A 26657-nucleotide genomic window follows, 5' to 3' on the forward strand; every position below is an offset into this window, starting at 1 on the left:
CATGTAGTAAACCATGATTCCCTTCCCCTCTAGAGATCTTCATCAAACATCATCTGTCACCCCCCTGCCCTGCTGGGTGCAGCCAGACTCCCTGGACCAGGATCTGTCTCCATAGGTGGTGGAAGATGATCATGTCCCCAGGGTTTCTTCAGTGGTTGTTGAGCAGTCAGCATGCTGAGCTCAGTTATGGGAGGCAAAGGGGGGTTAGGTGGTGTCCCCACCCCCTCTGGGAGGAAGGGAAATGGCTGAGGGTAATGCATTTGGATTGAGCATTTTCTCTATACTGGCCACAGAGCTTTACAACCACCCATATGAGGTCAGGACTTTCACTCAGAGAGGTTAAGAAACTTACAAGGAGTGGCACAGCTAGTAGGTGAAGAGGAAAGAAGGATGAAAGAAACAGTAGATAAGCATATAGGAGGATAGAAATAAAGTGACTCCAGAGGAATGGCAAGGAGATGGGAATCGTGTGAAAGAAGGAAAGGATAATGGGGAGAAAGAGGCACCAAAGGGAATGGAATGGGGAGAAAGCACGGAAGGGGAGCAGTAATAGCCAGTCCTTCTCCTTTTCCTCCCGGTCCCTCAGCTGATGAAATGACTCCAATACTGTCAGCCTCTGTTCACGAAGGGTGGGAGATGGGAAGCCAAACCTGTCCTCCCCTGGGGTCCCATTTTCCCCAGTAACCTGATGCTGGTCAGCACTACAGGGCGGACAGCGCCCGGGGCCCCACCCCTGCTGGGCTGGCATCACCCTCACTCTTGGATCTCTCTTCCTCCTGCTAGGTCTGAGCTCTGCTATTAGCCCCACCTCAACAACTCTCCTTTAAGAGACTCTTCTTAGTGGGTTTAGAACCTGGGAATCTGAAAGACCAGCAGGATGGGGGTGAGATATGGTCTTTCACCAACCAGCCCTGGGTGGGTACTGGGGGCTTCCCAAGAAGTGTGAGAGAAAGACCGTTCCCACAAAGGCTCAGTGTGCTTGGAGATTTAAGACAGATGGGCATGAGGTCCTTGTAGAGCAATAGGAGGCATCTGCACTGAGTAAAACCTAGAGACTTGTTCTTGGAGCCTCACTGAAACCCAACCTATTCACTCATCAGCTGTGTGACCTTGGGGAATCTAATCTCTTCACTTCTCTAGGCCTTGGTTTCTACATCTGTAAAGTGCAGATTACACTCTCTGCCCTGCCTGGCTCTCAAGAGCCATTTGAGTGTATGTAAAATAATGGATGTAAAAGTACTTTGTGAACTTTGGCGCCCTGCATACACATGAACTGTCATTTCTGGGTGCCAGCCTGGGTGATGCTGAACTGTGTTTCTCTGTCAGGCTGCAGTTTTTATCCAGGGATTACACAGGAACTTCCACATGAGGATAGTTCCTTGATCTTCTTGAAGTCACTCTTGATATTTTATCTCTTGCTTTGTTCAGTGTGTGAAGACACATTTGCTCAGTTGTTCTTAATATGTAATATGAGGGAAAGATGTGTATTTTTTTGAAGAACAGATGGGGTCCTTTTTATCAGAAAATGAAAATTATAAAATCCGTCTAGATTCTCTTTTAGCCACAGCTACCAGGAAGCTCAGAGTAAAACTCAAGTTTAGTAATAACAATGTAGGTGGTTATTATACAATTTTCTTTGTCTCCTTTTAACTTGATTTTAGTTTTTTTTTTTTTACTGCTTTCAGGCTGAGTTGATGCCACGCTGATCCAAAGACAAGAACCATACTGATAAGCCTGAGCACTTCATTCCAGCCATCAAGAGTGACACTGAACAGAGAGGTAGGACATACTTTATATCTGTAGTTTCCTCAGGCTGCTGTAACCAAATACCACAAACTTGGTAGCTCAAAACAATAGACATTTATTCTCTGATAGTTCTGGAGGCCAGATGTCCCAAATCAAGGTGTTGGCTTGGCTGCAGTTCCTCTGAACGATGTACAAATGTGTTCCTTGCCTCTTCCAACTTCTGGTGGCTGCCAGCATTCCTTGGCTTGTGTCTGCATCACTCCAATCTTGGCCTCTGTCTTCACATAACCTTTTCCTCTCTGTTTTCTGCTCCTCTGTTTGTGTAAAACTCCCTCTGGCTCTCTTTTATGTGCATGTGATTGCATGTAGGGCCTCCATGGATAATCCAGGGTAAGCACCTCCTCTCAAGATCCTTAACTTAATCATATCTTTTGCCAAAGAAGGTAGTGTTCACAGGTTCCAGAAATTAGGACACAGACATATCTTTGGGTCTGCCATTCAACCTATCACTGCATCTGAGAACCCTAAATACATAGACTCTTCCACTGTCTCTTGTTCATTGTATTATTTAATGGTTAGGAGCAATATTTCTGGGAATCTGACCTATGGGCTCCCATTCTAGCTCAGTTATTTACTGTGGGATGTTGGGCAAATTTCTTCGTATTTCAGCACCTGAGTTTCCTGTCTGAAAAATTGAAAGTAGTATCTTCTTTGTAGGGTTGTAACAAAATACTCTGTGAAAATACATAGTATAGTACCTGGCACATAGTAAGTACTCAACAAATGTTAACTATAATTAGAGATGGTGGTTTTAGCATATGACTACAAATTCTTTCTTATTCCTTCCTTCAAGGGGTGGAGCTTGATTCTCCTCTCTTGGGTTCTGACAGGACCTAGTGCCTCATTTCTAATGAACAAAATAAAGTGGAAATGACCATGTGTGATTTCAGAGACTAGGTCATAAAAGATGCTACAGCTTACTATTTGTTCTCTCTCAAATCACTTACTCTGGGGAAACCAGCTTGCAGGTCTCCAGACAACAGCCAGGAGTGAGTGAATTAGGAAGATGATCCTCCAGTCCCAGTCAAGCCTTTGGATACCTGCAGCCCTGGCCAATACCTTGATTGTAATCTCATGACAGACTCTGAGCCAGACCACTCAGCTAAGCTGCTCTTAGATCTCTGACCCACAGAAGCTGTGAGATAACAAATGTTGTTTTAAGTCACCGAGCTTTAACATAATTTCTCACACAGTAACAGCTAACTAATTATTATTTATCTTTAAACATCAATTATCTATTAGTTGCCAAACAAGGGGAATTACAAGGATGGAGGAGTACCTGCCCTTATGGGGCATTTAGTCTGGTGAAATGTAAAGCAACATTTGGAATGAAGTATGAGACAGTGCCAATGTATTGTATAGCAAAGACAAGGTCGAAAAAATCCTTATTTATTCTGTAAAGGGGGCTGCTGATCTGGTGGGGCCCATCTAGAGCACTAGAATATAGGCTAACGTTCAGAATCCAACCAGTCTGAGAGTCTGTATATAACAGTATCTGGGGGGATTTTATGAAGGAAAAACTTTAGTCATTCTTCAGAATTGCACACTAGAGCTAAATATACACCTACCCTATGATCCAGCCATTCTGCTATTGAATATATACCACAGAGAAATGTAGTTCACTATATATTCATGGCAGCATTATTCTTAATACCCCTAAACTAGAAACAACCTACTATCCATAAACAAATTACAATATAATCACACAATGGAATGCTTCCCAGCAATAAAAAAGAACAAACTGCTAATATATGCAACAACATGAATACATCTCAAAGACGTTAGGTTGAGCAAAAGAAGTCAGACTTCAAAGGAACATATACCTTTATACCAAGATCAAGATCTAGGACATTTGTAATACTTCACTGTATTCACAAAAAATACCTCAATTAAAAAATTTTTAAGATAGGGGCACCTAGGTGGCTCAGTCAGTTAAGCATTTGCCTTTGGCTCAGATCATGATCCTGCCTCTGGATCTCCCTCTCCCCCGTTTGTGCTCTCTCTCCCTGTGCCAAATAAATAAATAAATTCTTTAAAAATTTTTAAGATAAAATGAACCACTAAAAAAGAATAGGTGTATTATTAAGCAAGAATTACATATTTTAAATATATTTATGCCTAAGTGTATATACAACATACTATAAATTGATGGCTGTGACAAACATCTAGCTTCTTGTTGGAGGCTTAGCTATGTGACTAAAGCACCACTTCTTTTTTTTTTTTTAATTTTTATTTATGATAGTCACAGAGAGAGAGAGAGGGGCAGAGACATAGGCAGAGGGAGAAGCAGGCTCCATGCACCAGGAGCCCGATGTGGGATTCGATCCAGGGTCTCCAGGATTGCGCCCTGGGCCAAAGGCAGGCGCCAAACCGCTGCGCCACCCAGGGATCCCTAAAGCACCACTTCTTAAGCAGGGTATACTGGAGTACTGAAAAAATGAAAACTCAGTTTCAGCTGCAGTAAGCCCTGATGTGGTTGGAAGACTGGACTGGAGGGATTATGCACTGCCCTCACTGTGAGTGAATAAGCACAAGTAGCAAGGGGTCATTCTGACAAAGAATGACACACAGACCTCTGCTTTGTGGGTATGTAAGGGAATAAGCCTGAGCAGCCATCAGTTCTAGTAAATCATGTCATAGTGTTGAGGGGCAAGCAAGCAAGCCCTGCAAACCTGGGAGTACGGTATAATCCCTTCAGGCATGCCTCTAGAAACCTTAGTATTTGACAGTGTGTCCCAATCTCCAAAGATCAAGAACAACTCAACTAAGGAAGGGCCTCCATTCAGGTCTGTTCTGGGCCTGTCTTGTCCCATGTCCACTTATCTTCCTCTGAACTCCTGTTCTATGCCACCTGCAGGAGGGTAATACTTTCTTGTCCCAGGCAGTTTATTAACATTTGAAGAACATCTCTGGGCATGTTGTAAGACATTACTCAAAGTTCAAGGGCAAGCCTCTGTTAATTGATTCCTAGAGAAGTCTGTGTCCTCTGTTGCCTCTTTAAGATCCCAGCCCCTTGCCTTCTGTGTCCATCTGGGGGTTACGTTCCTTGTCTACTATTGAAGCCAGGCTTCATTGTGTGACTTGCTTTGGCCAGTGGATGTTTGCAAATGTGGTGCAAGCAGAGACTTCATAAGCACTTGCACAATGGGGCTCGCCTTTTCTCTTGTCTCTGGGAACCTGAGTCCACCATGTAAACAAGTCTGGGTTAGCCTCCTGGAGGATAAGATCATGTTAAGAGAGATTCTAGCCATCCCAGCTGTCCCAGATATCCCAGCTGAGGCTCTGCACATGTGAGTGAGGCCGGCCTAGACCAGAAGAACCATCCACCCAATATACAGATTTGTAAGAAATAATCAGTGATATTTTTGTTTTGTTTTATTTTAAGCTACTATGTTTTGGGGTGGTTTGTTATGCAGCACAAGCTGACAGATACAGAAAGGATGATGCCATTTAGTAAGCTCCTAAATTGGCTAGCCAACTGAAGAAGAGGTGGTGGTCTGGAAGGGAGACATTCCTGAGAAAAGAGACAGAATCCACAAAGGCACAGAGAGGTATGAAACGTAGTGGCACATGTGGACACCTCATGCCCTGGTCTCATTGGAGAACAAGGATAGAGGTGGGAAATAATGAAGAATATAGCTAAAGAAGTAGGGGAGGTGGTGGCTAGGCCAGAAAGAGCCTTCTATACCAGGTTAAGGAATTTCCTGGAGTCCTGAAGTCTGTGGGGAAACCATTTAAGCAATAAAGGACATAAATAGATTTGCATCCTAAAAATTTTTTTAAGATAATGTAAAAAATTTTTTTTTACTAATTAGTATTTACTATATTCTAGATGCTTTCAATATGCATGGCAAAAAGTACCCAGGTACAGGGTGGAGAGTGGTTTGGAGGTGGTCAGGAAGTAACAGGCAGACCAGTGAGGTGGCTACTGCAGGGATTTGGGGAAAGCAGATAAAAGCCTGAACTGAGGGAATGGCCACCAGGGATGGTTGAGGACAGGGCAGACAGGCGAGGTGTTCAGGAGACAGGACTACCTAGTGACTGCATCAGAGGAGTGAGGAATGAGGAGGAGTCTGGGATGACTATTGAGAGTCTGGCTTAGGAGGCTATGGAGAATTTTGGAATCAGTGGCACTGGGGATTCTTGGTTTCATAAACCCAGCTCCCAAGAGCTGAAGAGAGCTTGATGACTAACTAATCCAATCCATTCTACCTCACTTACCACTTACCATGGACGATGCCCAAGCTGACTGTAGGTAGTCCAGGGCCAAACCATTTTTTCTATGATTGGGGAATGACTTTTATTGCATTAAAAACTAGCACAGGGGCACCTGGGTGGCTCAGTGGTTGAGCGTCTGACTTTGGCTCAGGTCATGATCTCAGGGTGCTGAGTTCTGCATCAGGTTCCCTGCAGGGAGCCTGCTTCTCCCTCTGCCTCTCTCTCTGTGTCTCTCATGAATAAATAAATAAATATCTTAAAAAAAGAACTAGCACATAAGACCCCTAATTTCACAGATATTATTGCCTTAGCAAAAGGCCAAAGAAGTTGTTTCAATTTAAAAAGTAAGTTGATAAAAAGGAAAACATTGCCAGTAATGGTACAGGTCTACACAGATGTGGCTGAAATTAGGCATGAGTGAAGTTTAGGACACTCTGCATCACTGAGAGTACACATCTTTTCCACAGGATCCCAGAGAGTGCCTATCTCTTCAAGTGGCCTGGTGGGACTGACCGGTCTGATCTGGCTTCAGCCCTTGGGAGCTGAACATCTCTATCTTCAATTGCCTTCAAAGCTGAATGTAGCCTGTTCAGGTTAACAATTAGATGGTGGGGCAGCCCGGGTGGCTCAGCAGTTTAGCGCCACCTTCAGCCCAGGGTGTGATCCTGGAGACCCAGGATCAAGTCCCATGACGGGCTCCCTGCATGGAGCCTGCTTCTCTCTCTGCCTGTGTCTCTGCCTATCCTGTGTCTCTCTTGAATAAATAAATAAAATCTTAAAAAAACAACAACAAACAATTAGATGGTGGCCATAAGAAAATAGAGAAAATGAACACGCCAGTTTCTCAGAGGCCTTCAGGAGCCTCTGGCTCAGGGAGATGAACTTGTCCTCACCCGCCTGCCTGCCGTCGGCAACCTACCTGCCTTTTGTACAGATGTTTGCTTTGTCCCAAGAAAAGACTCCTGCACTCAGGCTAAAGCCGTGTGTGGATGCGAGGACCTTGTCTTGGCGGACACTGTAAGGGATGGCACCCATCATGCCCCTGGAAGCCCCAAGCTACCCACTGTGCAGGTAAAGGGCAATGCCAGGCACCTGTGAGGGTGCAGCCTCTGGCTTGGCAGATGGGCAGATGAGCTCTGCAGCCCAGCAGCCTGCCTTAGCTACGGGTGGTGGATTCCGGCCTGGACACAGCCTTTCCCTGTGGGCTGGGCCTCCCTTTGTGCACGTCCGCAACACAATGTGCATAATCCTGCAGACCTGCCCAGCAGAGGCGGGCGGGCAGGAGCCCGCTTGGCTTCCTGTCTTGCTGAATGGCTTGAATGGGCGCTGGGCCTACTCTTAATCCCCCAGCGGCTGACTGTCCCGGCAGGGGGGCAGGGGAGGAGGGAGTGGAGGGTAGCAGCTCTCACGTCTCCAGGCAGGAGGCTGGCAGGGCCCTGCCCCAAGAATTTTGCCTACCTTTCTGGAGCAAGACCGGGGACCAGCAATGATCCTGCTTGCTGGCACCGTCTTGGGACCCTCTGCCCTTCTCCCAGCACTGTCCTTGGCCAGAATTGGGTATACTAGGGTTAAAAGCAGGGAGTTAATGGTTGAGGAGAAGAGCTTTGAGATCCCAGCACATCAGAACTGAAGCACCCCTAGGAATTCCATTCCCCCTCCCCATTTTACAGATAGGGTAACTGAGGCCCATATGGATAAGGGATATGTCTGAAGTCACATAATGAGTAAATGGCAGATGTAAAATAAGAACCAAAGGCTCCTGATTTCAGTCAGGTGGCCTTTCCAGTAGTCTAGTAATGTTTCCCAAACTGTCCTGGAGCACCCCCAACTTCTGGGGCCGGGGGGGGGTATTTAGTGCTCCTGACGAGGAGAATTGCATGGTCAGATATACCAGGAAATGCTGTACATGTGAAAGCATGTCAAGAAGCAGAGTCTCTGAGAAGTCCTGCAGTGTGTAAACTTGGAACTCTTTCCAAACTTACTTGGCGGTGCAGTTCTTTGTTCACAAGGCATCTTTTCTCACATAGAATAGTACTCTGCAGCAACCAGCCTGCAAATCCTGCACTAGTCCCTGCTGTCAACTCTTCAGAAGTGATTTTGAACATGGTGAGGATATTTCTGTTTAACCTCCCTGGAGTTTATCCCACACGGAGGCCTAATGGGCAGCATCTCATTTTAGATTCAGAGGCAACCGATGTTTATCGAGTTTCTTATTACCAGGTGCCTTCCTCCTCGCTGCTCTCTGTCAGCCCTGTTGGATGGCTCATAGAACCTCAACTTTGCAATCATGGAAACGGAGGCACGTGGTACTGAGTAAGTTGCTTAAAGTCACTCAGCTGACAGCAAAATAGGATTTCAGGTGAAGGTCTGTGTGGTCCTGTGTGTGATAGGTAGGGCAGGGATTCCATTCCCATCTGCACTGATCTTGAAAATCTGTGCATTTGATCTTCGGCCAATATTCCCCTCTCCCGTTTTCATAATTTTTTATAATAAACAAAAAACATCCCTAGGAATAAAAGAAAAAAAGCCTGGTTTTGTTCCTCATTGTGCCACCCTAGACAAGACCAACAAGACCCCAATTCTTGATGCACTGTGACCTTGGACAAGACCTCGTCTTCTCCCCAGTTCTCATCTCCTCCTCCTTACAATGGGAGGATTGGACAAGGCACTTGGTCCCTCTGGGTGTCTCCTGCTCAGCATTCTGTAATCCCATGATTCTGGTCCTCAGACCCAGACACAGATCATCCTGTGGGGTCAGTCCAGGAACAAAGTGACACGAGGCTGGGCTCATCGGTGGCACAGGGACAGACCAGTGCCTGCATGAGAAAGCAGGGCAAGTGCCAACTCCCTCCTGGCCTCTTATCAGGGCCATGGGAAACTGTCACCCAGAGCTCAGGGATGGAGTCAGCCTTGCATGGTGCTGGTTCTCAGTAGCATGACTTGTGACACCCTCACAGGCAATGACCTCCTTAGTGAGTGGTGGAGAAACTTGTAGGACTGGTGAGGGTGGGAGCCAGGAGAGGGGCAGGCGGGTAGGAAGGAGGCAATGTGGCATTCTAGACCTGACTTGGATTTACTTTTTATGGGCTGCATTTGTCATTATTTAGCCAGAAGGTCCTCTCTCGCGCTCTTTTTTTAAAAGATTTTATTTATTTATTCATGAGAGAGACAGACAGAGATACAGGCAGAGGGAGAAGCAGACTCCATGCAGGGACTCAATCCAGGGTCTCCAGGGTCACACCCTGGGCTGAAGGCGGTGCTAAACTGCTGAGCCACCCGGGCTGCCCGGTCCACTCTCTTTTTAAAAGAAGGTGATTGGCTTAGTTTGGCAAATTCTAAGGCAAAGATTCAAGTAGAAGTAGTTTATTTGGCAGAGGATCCCAGGAAATGCTGCCAGGGAGCATGGAAGTAAAGCAGGGCAGGGAGAGAACACAATGCATGGCATGTTATCATGCAAGTGACCCCTGTTGGGCAACTGGATCTGGACCATGCTGGGGAACCAGTGTGGTACATGTTTTCAGCCTCGGTGTTAAGCCACCTTAATACCAAGGCAAGGCATCTGGAGTATATATCTCCAACTTGGATGTCAGGGTGTCAGCCACTGGTTAAGGATTGTTTCCAGGGAAGGGGCTGTCAATTCCCAGCATGTCTCACCTGCCCTGGGAAGGACCAACAGGGAGAGCTCCAGGCAGAGTGGCAGGTGCTGAGGGCCCCAAGTGTCTGCAACAGAGGGTTGTGAGCCAGAAGCTGAGATGCCTACACTTGAGGAGGGGTCTAAGCTCCTCTGCAAACTGTGGGGGGCTGTGGTGGGGTAGGAAGGCTGGGTAAGTCATTGCCCTCTCGGAGCTTCAGGTTTCTCATCCAGCAGATGGGAATGGAATCCCTGCCTTGCCTATCACACATAGGACCAAATCCTAAATTACAAAAAGATGATGAGTATATACTCATCCATCTCCAATCCATTCTCCCTGCCTGCGTGCCCCAATATCACATACCACTTCTCATTCACTTCAGCTAGGATTGTCAGCATTTTGGTCCTCTCGGCACCTGTACAGCCCTCCTGCCCATCCTGGCCATCAACACCTATCCCCATTAGGATAGGAAAGGACTTTAGATTCTGAAATTACGATATTTAGGTTCAAGAGGGAGCAGAGTTATATGGGCCTGGGAAACAAGAGGTCTGAGTGAAAATCTCAGTTCATTCATTTATTCACTTAATATTTATTGAGGACCTAACACACCCACAGGTTGATGGTAGTTGGTAAAGAAGACACTGTTCCCAAAGGAACTCTGTGTCCTTGGGTAGGTAGGCCCCTTGCCTTCCATTGGCTTGTCTCCTCACCTATGAAATGGGCCAGGTGGACCCTGAGGTCCCTTCCAATCCTGTTATATTTTGCTTTAACTACAGCACCCCCAATCTCCATGAGATCTGCAGCCTGGTATCCAGGAGGCCTGTAGGAGGCCAGGGTCCAGTTGTGCCTGGAGACCGTAGGCAGGGGCAGGAAAAGATCCACGATGAGCCCTCCAGTGAGACTGTCACCGAGCCGGGGCTTTGCTTGCTATGAGCGCTGCGTAAGCTCTGCAAACAGCGACTGAAGATGGTGGATTTGGGCAGCATTAAGCTGTATTAAGTCGAGCTGTTTCTACAAAGAGTATGTTTTAGGATAAACCTGGCACCAAAGGCACACTAAGAGGATGTAACACCTGTAAGAAGTGGCTTCATGCCATTCCCAGCATCTAGCACAGAGAACTGTTCCCCTTCTCCACCCACAAGACTCCCTGAAGAGAAACTGGCAGAGCATCCCCATCCTCTTTCTTCTAAGAGCACTTCCCTGGTGCCCTAGATACATGACTGATAAGCCAATCAGAGGACTCCATCCTCCTGGCTACTGTGATTGAGGTGATCATGTGACCCAAGCCAGGCAATTTAGGGTCCTTTCTTGGGATTTTTGTTTTTATCTGATGAGAATGAATCCTTTCCCGATGGGTGATGGAGATGTGAGCCTGGAGTTGTTGGGGGCCATGTCCTCATCCACAGGGAAGCCTGCCTGTGGAAGGAAGGAATGAAGCCAACAGTTAGAGATGAAAAGCTGAGAAGAGAGTGTCTTTGGGTTTAAGCTCCTTGTCCCAGACCTCCCTCCCTAAGGCTAGCTCCACCCCTGCCCTTCTTGGTTACTTAAACCAATAAAATGCCTTCTTAAGCTTTATTAAGAAATAAAACTTCTTTACTTGAGTTTTATTTCTATCACCCCAAAACAAAGAGAACCCAAATGAGAACAATACCTTCCATTCATTGAGCTTACTGTGCATTAGGAACATTTCACTGTATCACCCAACATAATCCTGTACATGGATGGCCACATGGGCCATGATTATTATGACCATTTTATAGCTGAGGAAGCTGTGAGGCAGGAGGTTGAGGGACTTACCTAAGATCACTCAACTGTCAACAAGTGGCCAAGTAAGGATTTGAAACCAGTGCTGGCTAACATGGGAAGCCATGTGCTTGCTTCTTTGGCCAGAGTGCTTATTCACAGTGTGTCCCCTGAAACCCCTCTGATTCCCACCCTCTGGGTGACTGCCTTCAAGACAGACACAACTTCCATGACTTGGCCTTTTGTGTCTTGGCTTCTGGGTTGCATTTGCATTGCAATAAAAGTTGCCCCATAGGAATTTTTCAACCATGTGGGCTTATGATGGCTCTTAGCTGCTTAGCAGGTTAGAGTCAGTCTCTACATTTGACCTCTTCTCATACCTTCACTGACTGAGCAAAAAAAATTTTTTTACATCCTTTGGAATGTGAGATATTTCTGGTCTTGTCAAATCCTAGCCTTAAAAACTTCAACCAATGTTATCTCCAAAAGCTCTGAGAGGTGAAATGATTTCCCTAGGTCACCCAGCTTCTCAGGCAGAGCAGAATTTGGAGCCCAATTCTTGGTTTAACTTATTCCCTTTCTGACAGATTTCTGGGTCCCTATAGCTCTCAGGGTTTCAAGCCCTCTGTCACCAGACCCCTGTATCCAGTCACAGATGACACTGATATTGGAGCTAGCACTGGTAGAGAGTGGTGCAGAGAACCTTACCTTTCTGCTTTTACCCAGCCAGATCTTGAGTTTCCCTCATTAAAACATTCCAAGGGATCTGGAGATAAGGCTGTGGGCAGGGAGGTGGGGTAGAGTAATTGCCCTACCCTCCAATGACAGAGGGTTCCCCCAAAGCCAGTGTAGACTGGTGGGGGCATGGGAGAGCTCAGGGCTGACCTTGGCACTGTCAGTGAATCACCAGGCAACCTTGAATACGATCATCACCACCTACTCCGCTTCTAAGAAAAAAATAATAACAACCCCTCTTAATTGAGCAGTTCTGTACGTGCAGACACTCATAATCACCCAATGGAGTAGGTCCTATAGTCCCCTCACCTGGCAGATGGGGAGCCTGAGGCACAAAGCTGTGAAATCACACGACCAAGGCATGACACACCAGCAAGCGGCAGAACTGGGATTTGAGCCCCGGCAGTCTGGTTCCAGAGTCCATTCTATTAACTACCTCACTATAGCATCTCCTCCTCCCCACTTTTTTCGGCTAAAACAACAAAATTATTATTGTAGAGTCCAATAGACTGGAAGTTAGAAGTCCAAAATCAATATCATCTTTCTTTTGAATTATCCATCAGGGTGTTCTTTGCAATCCATTCCCGATTTAATGAAGAGGATGAAGGGCACACAAGACATGATTCCGAAGCTGAAATTACTAATTTTGTATTAAACTAAAACTAGAGTAAACTTATCTAATCACATTTAAAAGGCAGCCCACGTGGCTTATTAATTTTTATTTTTATTAATTTTATTTTTTTAAATATTTTATTTATTCATGAGAGACACAGAGAGAGAGTGAGAGAGCCAGAGACACAGGCAGAGGGAGAAGCAGGCCCCATGCAAGGACCCCGACGTGGGACTCGACCCCAGGACTCCAGGATCATGCCCCAGGCGCAAGTCAGGCACTAAACCGCTGAGCCACCCAGGGATCCCGGCTTATTAATTTTTAAAAGGGAAGAAAAACCCTGTTCTTTGCCATTCGCGCGGATTGGGTGAGCATTATCCCAGCAGGGTCTTTCTAGCTCTTTACAGTTTGTACAACCAGCTTCAATGTCTGTGAACTCAAAGTCTCCTCTGGTCAGGCAAAGAGTTTGTCTCCCATTTTACTGATGAGGAACCTGGGGGAAACACTTGCTAAGTGTGTACGTGTGCACACGTGTTTGTGAGTGTGTGCCCATACGCTTGCCTCGGTGTGTGTGTGTGTGTGTGTGTGTGTGTGTGTGTTTCGGTGTGCATATGCAAGAAGGGCCGTGAGTGCCCCTGCAGGCCTGGATCCCCGCCGTGAGAGGAGCTAGTCAGTTTCGATGCTTGGAGGGGAGGGTTCCGGCCCACTGCCCGTGTATGGAGTCACTCAGAATTAGCTAAGTACACAGCAGCCAGGAGCCTGTGTTGCAGCCGCTGAAATCAGAGGGCAGCACAAAAATGTAGGTGTAGCTCCCATCCTCCTCCCCCCCTTTCCCCTCTTCTCCTGCCTCCCACAGGGCGGAACTGCCTGGAATAGGCCTGGCCCAGCCTACGAGTCTATACACGCAGCATCCAGGAACCACAGCAGGGCGGCTCTGGGGCACATGTGAAAACATGCGCCCTGCTCCACATGCATGCATGTACATGCAGATGTGCACATATGGCTTTCTAGGAGGTATACTTGGGAAAGCTGCAGGGCTCTGGGTTCTGGGCTGGCTCAGCCTTTGACTCTTGGGTGTCCTCTAACTCTTCCCTTCTTTAAGCTTTGACTCTCCATCTGTCAAATGGGCATGATGATGTCTACCTCCCAGAGCTGTTACAGGTATCCAAAATAAGACAACAGGATCTGAGAACCCTAGGTCTGAGTGAGCCCTGCGAGGCAATTAGCCTAATGCTTGCATTTCACAGACTGGGATACTAGGCCCTAGAGAGGGAGAGGGAATCGCCCAGATCACAAAGCAAGTCACACGGCCTCCTGACTCTTGGGACCAATGCACCAATCCCAAAGCTTGGCCGTGAAAAGAGCAAAAGTGCTGTCCAAGGTGAGTTCTTGCTCCTACATCTGAACATCCATGGAGATGTGATTTTGAGATCAAAATACTTTGTAAATACCACTTACTAACACAAACCCACATGTACTTTGCTGCGGGGGGGGGGTGGTGGGACGTCCTCCTTTGTGAGATGTTAGCTCAGACAGGCAAACAAAAGACTATGAATCTCAGTTTGCTTAACATCTTTGATTTGCTTTATGGCTGCAAGTTCCTACTAAGCTTTTACATATTTGCTGGGCTCTTGGTTGACCCTATTATCAATCCAGCTTTTCCTAAAAGATAAATTCTAACATAGAATTGTTAGACTTATGGAGAGTCAGAGGAGCCAGGTTTTAGGGCCACTGGGAGTGTTTGCCCAACTCCCTGACCCTCCACTTAGCCATTTGTAAACTGCCAGGCTTGCATTCATCTGGTGTGTTTTCTCTGCCCGTGCCTGCCTTGGCCCCTGGACCCACCCAAACTCCACTTCCTCACCCAGACTCTTACTTTGCCCTCTGTACGTGGCTGTCCATATACATGCCTACCTGTCTGTCAGGGCTGATATTCCTTGGGGCAGGAACTGAAACCCCAGGGCTCCTCAGGATCCCGCCTCCAGTTGCTGCTCAGGAAACGTGTGTCCAGTGGAAGGGCTCTTAGGTGAATTTGGAGTTCCAGCATGCAGGTCACTGAGGAAGAACCTAAAGAGAGTAGGTAAGGCATTGGGAAAGTCAAGATTCCTTTCTCCATTGCTTCTGCTACAGCCTGTGTACTATTCCAGACAAAGTGACAGGACTTCCTGAGTGACTGAGATTCTCTTAATAATTATATCCATTTATTCAGCACATGCCACATGCCAAATACTTCATGTAAGTGTTAGCTCTCATCCTAACATCAGCTTGAAACCCATTCTCAAGATTGGGACCTGAGGTTCAGAAACCTCCATTTATTTTATTCAAGGTGAGGAGCTAGGATTTGACCTCAGGTCTGTCTGGTTCCCAAGGCCACGCTCACTCTGATAACACAGGCATCTTCTAGAACACTGATACCCTCAGGAAACTTGGGGCTAAGGGGTTTCCCTCTGCAAGACTTTTTCCTTATTGTAGACAAAGGGAGGGTGGGACCCTGTCTCCTTATGGAGTCCTCTTCATCTCCCTGATCTCAGTTTTCCCATGGGTGCAGTGAGGAAAGGGGTCAGATCCACCCAATTTACTGGTAATTCCTATAAGCCATTCTACATTCGTTACTTGGGCTTTTAGCAGTGAAGACGAGGAGGAAGTGGCCAGGGAGAGAACCGAGTTATAACTGGGGTTCTCAGAATGGGACACAGAGGGATACAGGCTGCCTGGGTTGGTGATAATTCACTTCACTGGTCCCCATGGAAACATGGAAGCCAGGAATGTTTGACACCTCCATGAGCAGTGGAATCATGGGGATACTTGTTAAAATGAAGATTCCTGGGTCCTGCTGTTGGAGAAATCAAGGCAATAGATTTGGGGCAGAGGCAGGGTTGTGCATTTTTAACAAGTGCTCCAGGTGATTCTGGGACAGAAGTTCAGAGCCACTGCCTGAGAGATCTGGGTTCTAGGATTTTTCTAAGTTTGAACACTAGGGCCCAGGAGAGCTTAAATGGGGAGAATACTACTGTGAGTTACAGCCCCTGATCCGTTTGACATAGTCACACATGATAAAATATTTTTATATCCTACCTTGACCCAACTAAGATTTTAAATGATATAGGGAAAAATATACTCAGAATCTAAAAATTGAAAGTTTATTAGTACTTTCATGTGTATACCTATAAGAAATGTGTGTTTCTACTAAAAGATGTTTATAAGAATGTTCATAGCAACATTGTTTAAGATAATTATACATAGGTAACAACTTAAGTGTCTTGCACAGTAGGATGGATAAATAAATTGCAATGTCTTTGTACCATGGACAACTGTGTAGAGAGAAGGAAGCTAGACACAAAAGGATACATATTGTATGATTCATTTATAAGAACTGCAAAAACTTATGCATGGAAAATGAATCATGGGTGATACCTCTGAGGGGTATTGATGGGGAGAGGCAGGACGTCTTCTGTGCTCTGGTAATGTTCTATATGTTGATCCATAGGCAGAGACATAGGTATATGTATTTTTTTCTTTTAAAGATTTATTTCTTTATTTTAGAGAGACAGAGACAGAGAGAGAGCATGTGCATGTGGTGAGTGGGGAAGGGCAGAGGGAGAGGGAGAAGCAGACACCCTGCTGAGCAGGGAGCCTTACTTGGGGCTCAATATCAGGACCCTGAGATCAGGACCTGAGCTGAAATCAAGAATTGGATGCTTAACTGACTGTGCCATGCAGGTGCCCCTACATATTTGTATTTGTAAAAATTCATCAAGCTATACACATAATCTGTAGTCACTTTACTGTGTAACATATTTCAATTTTTAAAAAATGTTAAGAAAAATAATAGTAAGTAGTGGAAATCTCAGCATTCTCCAGAATGCTACCAGTTGCTGAAAGACACCTCCAACCTGTAAATCCATACACTTGGAAACAAAAGCACACTGGTAAATGTCGGATCTCTTCGATATTGCCAAAGCAGTGCTTGGAGGGAAGTTTGTAGCTTGAGCTAGCCTTGCTATTGAAAGAGAAAAATTTTTAAAAGAAGGAGTGAGATCACTGAACTTTTGATCCAAGAAGCTATAAAAAGAATGAAATAAACCCAGAGGAAGTAGAAGGATGAAATTAGAAATGAGTGAAAAAGAAACAACCAAAGCAAACAATACACGAGTACAGATGGTCAACACAGAAGCCAATTCTTTGAAAAACTGGTAATATAACTTCTGGACTAATTAAGGGAAATCATAAGATACAAACAACATCGGGACACCTGGGTGGCTCAATGCTTGAGCATCTGCCTTCGGCTCAGGTTGTGATCCTGGGGTCCTGAGATGGAGTCCTGCAGAGAGCCTGCTTCTCCCTCTGCCTGTGTCTCTGCCTCTTTCTGTTTCTTATGAATCAATAAATAAAATCTTTAAAAAAATGCAAACAACATCAAGAACAAAAATAAGGGTAGGAGTTGCAGGAGGAATCTGACTATAGACACAGAAATTTAAAACTATATGAGAAAGTTAAGTAGTGAGGAAACCATAGTAGCATGTGACTTATGGATAATATGCAATACTCTATTGTAAGTTCCACACACCTTTCCCTTTAGTGCTATTCCTTATAAACTCCACTGTCAGTTTTTCTAATTCTGTTGCCAACAATAGCATTGCAAAACCAAACTAGGAACAAATGCTTGGTTACTATAAGATGCAGCAGAGAGGTCACTCATGTGTGGAGTGAAGCTCTTTGATCAATGTTGACTGGTATTTTCATTTACGCTATAAGTAAGACAAAATGAGATAATGAAGAAATACAATGGAACTTCATGTATTCATCAGTAACAAAGATACCTTGTCTGCTAATAGTTTTCAAGTACTGGAAGAGTTTCCAGTTTAGTTTTCAAGTACTGGAAGAGTTTCCTCATATTTTGGTGCTATTCATAATATAAAGAAAACCTGTGAGCATGGCAGACTAAGTTTAGTCTGCATTATTAATATTTTCTCCACCACTTTTCAGAAGTCCAGGGTCTAAATGCTTGACCATTGACAAAACATTAAGCCGAGTTCTGATTTGTAGCATTTGCCCATTTCTATGATGCAAGTACTCCCATCACTGCCAGTTTCAAGCTGCTGACATGGTGCCATTGAATGTGGAGTTGAGAAGAGATGCACATGATTCTGTAGTATTATCACCTCACAGGTACAGTAAACAGCCTCAAAGGCATAGGTAATAGTAAGATCAAGCCAAGTAATTAGGATGTGATGAATTTTGCCTATTACCTTTGCTTCAAATATTATTTATCAGATTATAAGTTCATGGCATTTATTTTTATTAATGGCTGTGTCTAAGCACCAACATGCAAGATTCCTGGCAATTGAACAGTCATCCCTTTACGAACTAGCACACACTGGCTTCAGCTGCATGTTCCTGTCCTGCTTCAAGGTCCAAATACCACTTCCTCTTTGATGCTTTCCCTGATCGCTTCAGGCAGAGGCCAGCTCTCCCTCCGCTGTGCTCTGTGAGGGCAGACACCACATCTGACCTGCCTCTGTTCCTCGGGGCCTGTCACTGAGCAGGCTTTGTTGTTTAGAAAGCATGTGCCAAAGCCATGGTTGAACCAGCCCTTTCCACCCCCAGCCCCACATGGCTTCTGTGACATGGCCCTCCTAGTGCACAGTCATCAGCTTTTCTACTCTGCCCCTTCAGGTACTCCTGCAGGCTATGTGGAAACTGTAGGGACAGGTTTTCAACAGCAGAGCCAGCCACTTGGCCTCAGTTTCCCTGCCTGTAAAGTACGAAGGAAAGAGAGGATGGAAAGAATAAAAGCACAGTGATAATCCTTGCACTCTCTTTTACTTAGGGAAATACGGCTGTGAGCACTTGGAAGTGGTCTATACATGCAACTTAGTGTCTTGTCTCATTGACATCGTAAGCAATTTCCCATGTTCCTGTATAGTTTTCCACTTTTTGTGGAAATTTTCCACTTTTTGTGGATGTTAAATGTTATTTGCTTAGAATCCGCTTTATCTTTCCTTTATTTTGAGACATTTATATAGTTCTTGGTTTTCTTTTTTTTTTCTTTTTTTTTTTTTTAGTTCTTGGTTTTCTGGAATCAGTTTTACCTTACCCTTACCAGCATCGAGTGTTTTCAGTTCAGAAAATCCATACTAACTTAAACATCATAGATTTTATTGTTGTTTAATGTCCTTCTGTTTTAATCCCTAGTGCTATTGGACATTTTTCTGTCAACTCTTCTACTAGCTGTCTCTGCACTATTAAATAGCACAGATCACAATGCAACTTGATTCTTAGTGGTGTTGAGTCATTACCAACACCGAGGCCTTCTGGAATGTGTAGGCTTTTGACCCCAGACTGTGATTTTGAGTGAATACAGCTGTCATTTATACTCTTTCGGACATTTCTCCTGTCAGGCTGTTAAATACTGCTTTTTTGCTAGGGTCAGTGGGCCAACTTCTTGAGGCTTTGTTTGCTTCTACTCTGAGAAACCAGACACAATAATGAAGCTTGTTAGAACTGCCTAGAAGAAAATACATTGGGCATTAGAGCCTGGTTGCTTCATTATGAGAAAAGTATATGGGTTTATGTCATCTGGTACGTCTACTCAGAGGCCTTATAAGTTTGTATTTTAACTCTTGGATGGTGTCAGGGTGTCTGAGAATGTTGGATCAGTGATACTGAGAAAAGGGAGTGATTGCATTTGGCTTTATAAAAATTGAGCTGGTAAAACAAATGTGGATAAAATACTTTTATGTAAAATAAATAAATAAATAAATAAATAAATAAATAAATAAATAAATAAATAAATAAATATACTTTTATGTGTGCGTTGAGCTTGACAAGTTATGAAGCCCTCTAGAGATGTTGTAGATCCTCACAGTACCATTATGGGGTAGACATGGCTTTTCTACTTTATGAAAACAAGGATGCTCAGACCTGACAAGATTGTACATCTTACCCAATATTCCTCAGCTAGTGTGTGGCAGGGTTGGCCATGGAACTGGGGCTCTGGACCATTGCTTCCTAGCTAGATGCGAGGTCTGCGTGACTGGAGCTTCTGTGTGTCTGGCTCCTTCACATGTTTGCTCATGTTCAGAATGCAGGATGTGGGGTAATTGCCTTTAAGTACAATAAAGGAGAAACAAACGGGTGAGCTCACAAGGTCTTTTGTTTGAGATGGTACCTGTTTATCTAACTGACTCTCCCCAAATCATTAATAACATCTTTGTAGCCCGGAGACGGGCCACCCTGTATCTGAGACACATGCGTCTCTCTTTGGGGTTCATAAAGTCATGGTTCAACCATTCTGGTGCCTTGTGTTGGACAAATTCAAGAAGAGAGGAGTGACTATGGGTAAGGGGCCACTAATACCATCCTGAAGATACCCACAGGGGCTCTGAGTTTTCTGAAGGCAGGGTGGTCTGTAAGATTCTGTGGCACATGAAGGATTCCCTATAGGGGTGACCCTCCATAGAAAAGGCATTAGTCTCAGTGTAGTGAGTAATGTGGTACAGAAGAGGATGCTCAGGCTTTGGCAGACCAGATGGACTTCACTCAGGCAGACGAGGGCTGGAATTTTGGCTGCCATCTGTGTGACTCAGGGCAAGCCACTCAACCTCTCTGGACCCAGTCTCCATATACCTAACTGTGGTGCCTCCCAAAGGTCTTTCCAATGTGTAACACTGGTTCTCATTTTGTTTTCTTTGTTTTGAATGCCCAGCCTTCCTTGGGCTGATGTCAGTGCTCTACCTACATCCACTCAGATCCCCTTACCATTTTGGAGTCTATATTTGGCCACATTTACGTTTCTTTGTCAGAGGGCAGACCTCAGGGCTGCTGGAATCAGCTTTGCCTGCACACAGGCAGTGCCTGGGAGATTGCCCACTCCCATCCCCTTTTTTAGTTACTGAGTATACAAGGGTATAAATGCTCCAGTTCCCTCGCCCCTGTCCAGGATGACTCTGAGGGGTATAACATTCCCCAGAATTCACTTGTGGGATAAGCCAAAGTTATCATGGAGTAATTTTTCTGATAAGGTACTTTGCTGGGCCTCCTTTGCTTTCTGATCCTACATTCCACTTCCTTACTTGTTTTATTTATTAGGGAACACTCCCTAATAAATAAATCACTTGCACAGGAATCCTCCTCCCCAAGTAGCTTCTGGGGAACCTGATTTAAGCCATGGGGTTGCTGCTGCTTTGGCCATGAGACAGACCCGTGCAGGCTCAGAGAGACTCCCAGACACCTTAGCTGACAATCACATAAAAGGAAACTGCTAAAAATTTAAGGTTCCAATAAAGCATAAAACAAAAAATTTTTTTAATTAATTTATTTATTTATGATAGTCACAGAGAGAGGGAGAGAGAGAGGCAGAGACACAGGCAGAGGGAGAAGCAGGCTCCATGCACCAGGAACCCGACGTGGGATTCGATCCCGGGTCTCCAGGATCGCGCCCCGGGCCAAAGACAGGCGCCAAACCGCTGCGCCACCCAGGGATCCCTAAAACAAAAATTTTTAAAAAGCTCTTGAAAATGATTTACATTTGTCCTCTTTTAAAGGATTTTTCATAAACATGGTTTCGTTTGAACCTCATTACATGGCTGCTAGAGGACGAACTTAATGATCTCCTTTTTCAGATGAAGAAATTGAGGCCCAACTTGACAACATGATTTAAAGTTACCCTGGTGGCACACATGGCAGGACCAGGTCCAGGAAATCAGGTTTTCTGAGACCTTGTGTGTGGCACAGAGATTTGATAGTGTGATTGATGACAGTAAAGTGTTTTCTGTGTATTTCTATTTGTTAACATCTTTTTTTTTTAAACATGCTTGTTTTTTTTTAAAGATTTATTTTTATTTATTTAATTATGATAGACAGAGAGAGAGAGGCAGGAGGAGGGAGAAGCAGGCTCTATGCCGGGAGCCTGATGTGGGACTCAATCCCGGGACTCCAGGATCGCGCCCTGGGCCAAAGGCAGGTGCTAAACCGCTGAGCCACCCAGGGATCCCCATTTGTTAACATCTTTATTCACCCTTTATTAATGTTCTCAGAGTTAGCCCACTCCATTATTCTTAGAAAGAAGGATCCTTTTATATAATTTTTTTCATTATAGAAATTATACATTCTCATCATATAAAATCTGAGATATACAGAAAAGAAAAAAGAGCAATATGAAATGAAAACAATTCTCATCATCCTCACAGAGTTTTTTCTAGTTTTCTAGCATTTTCTTCTAGTCCTTTTTTCTGTGCATAGTTATTTCCTTGCAGGTTAAATACTTAGAATAATTATTCCTAATGGAACACCTGTAGTTGCCAATGTATAATCACCTTTATTGATCTGTAAGTGACACTTTCTTTTTTTTTTCTAATCCCCATGCTTTTCTTTTACAAGATGAACTTGGTCCATCTTGTGCAGGAGAGACAGGCGGTGCTCAAAAAAGTGATGGGGACCTGTCCAAAAGACATGGGAATCAGCTTCCAGAGGCTCCCCTCAGCCAAATCTGGGATAATTTGAGAAACAAAATAATTAAGAAAATAAACCGTTGAAAATAGGGATCTATGAATCGGCAGTGATAATAAATAAATTAGTAATAAATGGAGAACTACCTAGGAAAGAAGAAAGGGCTCTTGCTTCCAATAAAATGCCAGCCAGTCAACATGAAGGGAGTTTGAGGGCTGGAGGATGATTTTGCAGCCACAAAGCTTTGCTTGACTAAGAATCATCAGTCTGAAAGGAGCTCTTCAAGGTGAGATGAAGGGCTGCTAGTTAGTGACGTGAAGACGTATGAAGATATAAACCACACTTCAGGATGAGTGGGCAGCTCCCAGGGGACCTCTCTGTAGTCATCATTAGACCATCTAATTTGTTCTCAGTGAAAATTGACAGATGCCTTTCAATTCTGCTGTGTGTGTGCCTGCTTGTTTGCTGCAGTGTCTTCAGATGCGAGAGGAGGGATCTAGAGTGTTGAGTGTGTTCAGTTGTCCTGCAGCAACGGGGCCAAATCTCCTTTTTGCGGTCCCTGCTTATTCAGATGTCACTCTTCCCCACCACAATGTCAAACTTGTTGCGCTGTTGTTTTATCTGGAATGGTAGGTAAAAGGAAAGAAGACACCTCATCTTGGATCATGGCAAACATTTATTAGAAGTCTCCAAGCTGGTTTCTAGTCCCAATTTGGAGAGAATGAAGCCTAAGTCAGGGAGGCAAATATTTGAGAGTTACATGTGGGCCTAGGGAATGTTTACCCAATCCGAGTAAGAATCATTTGTCACTAAAACACTCCCCACACCCTATCCCCATCACCTCCGTGTCACCCTGCATAAGGTCAAGTGGCCTTATGCATGAGGCTCATTCTCTGCATTCCTCATGAAGAGGCACAGAGGGGTGGGTGAAATCACTGCTGTCACAAGCCATTGGTCAGGAGGGGATTAGGAGCAGAGACCCACAGTTGCAGGGGTAGTTCAAATACCCCATACCTTTTCTCCTACAGCCAAAAAGCAGAGGACTGGGGCTTGCATCCATTTGGGGCAGAACTTGAGAAAAACAAACAGGTAGACTGAAGTCTAGACATCATTAAGACGAGTGGCTTCAGGTGATATTTATTTACATAGTATATTATGGTTTATCATATTCATATCTCCTTAGCCTGCTCAAGAGAAAAGAGGTCTCTCCTTAAGGCCAATTCCAGGGCAGCTGTGGTGGCGCAGTAGTTTAGTGCCGCCTGCAGCCTAGGGTGTGATCCTGGAGACCCTGGATGAGTCCCACGTCACGCTCTCTGCATGGTGCCTGCTTCTCCCTCTGCCTCTGTCTCTTTGCCACTCTCTCTTCTCTCTCTGTGTGTGTGTTTCTATAAATAAATAAAAAATCTTAAAAAAAAAAATAAATCTCTCTCGAAAAAAAAAAAAAAGGCCAAGTTCCAGCCCCAGCTCAGCTACTGACTTGTTAGGTAATCTTGGGCAGGTGACTTGCCTTTTGTGGGTCCCAAATACCTTATCTGTAAAATTAGGAATGGAGTAGGTAATGCCTAAGTTGGCACCTGATTCTTCTTTTATAACCCACATGATGACTCTGAGATAGATATGAAAAAAAAATTATCCCCATTTTACAGATAAAAAACTGAGGCTCACCGAGTGGAAGAGTTCCTGCCAAAGTTGCAGTGTACATAAATGGCTTTGAATTCTCTAACTCCTGTGTTCTTTCTATTACATTAATGAGGCTGGTGCATAGTTGCTATTGGAATTTTTGTACTTAGGACAAAAGGCATTTGTGGGTGAAGGAACAGCATGGGCAGAGGCCCAGAATCCTGTCTTGGTAGCCCAGGCACATTGGCCTTCCCTTAATGCTCACTACTTTCTTTTCAGGGGTTTAAAAATTTGGCTGATCGATGTTTTGTAACCTCATCAACACTGAAGGAAGATACCATGGCAGACAGTCAGAAATAACTCTGGAAGGACAAGAATGCAGCCATCTCTCTTAGGTATGTCAGCAAGAGATGCACCAGGGCTGATTCCAAGCGGAGGAAGGCTGAGCTGAGGAACACTCCTACCAGGCCACGTGAGTAGCAGTGATGGTAGTCTACAAGATAGGGACTCCCTAGGAAGCCACATACCAGTCTCTGCTGGGAGCTTCACCCACGTCAACTCATCAGATCCTCTAGCAGTCCCAGAGATGGGAAACATCATCATCATCCCCTTTTTACAGAGGAGAAAACCAAGGCCCTCCAAGGTTGGGGAGCTTGCCCAGAAAGTCTCCAGGTACCTGTTGGAACTGGGAAGGAATTTGAACCAGGTCTGTCTGTCTGCAAGAATATGGTCTGTTTTCATAACCTCATAACACAGATGACCTTTCACATTACTTGGGGATAATTGCGAGATTCTGTAGTCACACACACACACACACACACACACACACACACACACCCATACACATGATTAAATGGTCATTTAAAGCCAATAATAGTGGATGCCTCTTTGGAGGAAAACTGGTGGCTTGTGGGCATGGAAAGAAGGGAGATTTCCTTTTCACCATAAATCCTTTACCCTTTTAAAATTTGGTAACATATGCATGTCTTATCAATTCAAAATGAATTTAAATTTAACAAAAGGTTACCTAGTATATTGGTTTCCTGTGGCTGCTGTCACAGATTCCACAGCCTTGGGCTTCAAACAGCAGAAATGTCTTTCCTCACAGTTTTGGAGGCCAAAAGTCTGAAATCAAGGTGTTTTAGGGCCGCACTCCTATCCAAGGCTCTTGGGAGAAACCGTTCCTTGCTTCCTCTTGCTTCTGGAGGCCTCAGGTATTCCTTTACTTGTGGCACATCACTTCAGTCTCTATGGTCACATTGCTTCTTTCTTCTCTTTTTCTCTGAGTGTCTTTCTTATTAGGTTATGTATGATCGTGTGTACGGCTACCCAGTAACCCACGACAAGTTCTTCTCAAGATCCTTAACTTATTCACATCTTTTGCTATGTAAAGTCATATCCAGTCCTTTACTCTATGAGGTGATGCTCACAGGTAGAGGGGATTAGGATGTGGGCATATCTTTTGGGGGCCACCATTCAACCCATTAGCACTAGGAATTAGTAGGTGAATCTCCACCCCTTCATGTCTGATGTTGTTTCCCACTCAACGTGTCTCTCTGGATAAGACACTGGTATCTAAACATGGCAGCTGTAGATCTGAAGCTTGTCTAGTTTCTGTGGCCTTCTTGGAGAGTTATGTGCACAAGCTTGGAAGTCAGCCTGGGTGGGTTCTAATCTCAGCTCCTCCATTTGTCACCTGGGGAACTTTAGGAAAACCAATATGCCCATTTTGCCAGATTAATATTCCTAAAGTACAACTCTAATACATATAATGGCATTATGTCTCTTCCTTTAGGCCTCAATGGCTCCTCGGTACCCACCAGATAAACTACATACCGCTTGCCCTGGAGTTCAAGGCCTTCTAATGATTCCCCTGCTCCGGCCCTAAGCCCCGGGCATATTTATCTCAGGATACTATGGACTTGCCTTGCTCTTTCCTACTTCTTACCCATGCTCATCCCCTGCCTAGAATTCCTTTTCTCCTCGTGTCCATGTGTTAAAACCCCTCTCATCCTTCAAGGCCTAATCAAGTGCCACTTCCTCTACAATGTCTTTGTGTTCATCTGGGGAGACTCTCTTGCTGCATCTCTTGCACCGTAGACACACCTGGCTTGGCTTTACATGGCCTCATGGCCCCTAGTGAACTGTCACTCCTTGCAGGCAGGAAATGTGGGACTCAGGCACTGCAGGGGGTGGAGAACGAGACCTGTCAGGAGGAAATGTGTTCAGTGCTGTTTGTTGAGTTTATACAAAAACAACAGAAACTGTACTAGAAGGTCCATCGGTGGTTGTGTGTTCAAAATCCTTAGTTTTATGGACAAGGAAACTGAGCCTCAGTCTCAGTTGGTAAATCACATACCTTCAGCCTACGTTTGCAAGACAACTTGAGTGATTAGAACAACAGATTGAAAGTGTCCATTTGGGGCCCTATTGGCCTGGGCTTGGGAAAATATATTTCTTTGTAATGATGTCAAATGGCAAAGGGTGTGCCTTTTATGGTGTTGTTCACCTGTTTCAAAGAGACAAATGTGAGCAGTTTGGTTCCTTTCTTACTGTTCCCTGGCTGTCACCAGCACATCCCAACCCTAGTCTCTCACATGGCCTGGTTAGAATGTTCTTTTGACTTCACTCTATTGTTTTTCTAACCCGCCTTTACTCAGAGTAAAGCCTGACCTGCCCTGCAGATCCACAGTTTTGGAGCTGTCTTTGAGAGCACAATGTTCCCAGAGAAAACACAGGAGACAAATGAAAGCTGCCCCACGCAGCAAATCCTTCTAGTTGTGTGAAACCCCAGAAAGTAAAAGCAGTCTTCATCATCATGTCTTTGTCATCTGGCAGCGTGT

The 26657-nt window shown here is 44.8% G+C and overlaps 1 long non-coding RNA gene across 2 annotated transcripts in view; it reads left to right on the plus strand.

Moving 5' to 3' along the window:
• The window catches only part of LOC129494679 (uncharacterized), a 46577-nt gene extending 22301 nt beyond the window's left edge, over window positions 1-24276 (plus strand). For both annotated transcript variants that reach the window (XR_008661377.1, XR_008661378.1), the window contains exons 2-3: window positions 1686-1779; window positions 24094-24276. This is a non-coding gene — a long non-coding RNA (uncharacterized LOC129494679). The remainder of the gene's footprint in view (window positions 1-1685; window positions 1780-24093) is intronic.
• The last annotated feature ends 2381 nt before the right edge of the window (window positions 24277-26657 follow it).

This window comes from Nyctereutes procyonoides, unplaced genomic scaffold (assembly GCF_905146905.1).
Source record: "Nyctereutes procyonoides isolate TBG_1078 unplaced genomic scaffold, NYPRO_anot_genome, whole genome shotgun sequence".
NCBI classification, from domain to species: domain Eukaryota; kingdom Metazoa; phylum Chordata; class Mammalia; order Carnivora; family Canidae; genus Nyctereutes; species Nyctereutes procyonoides.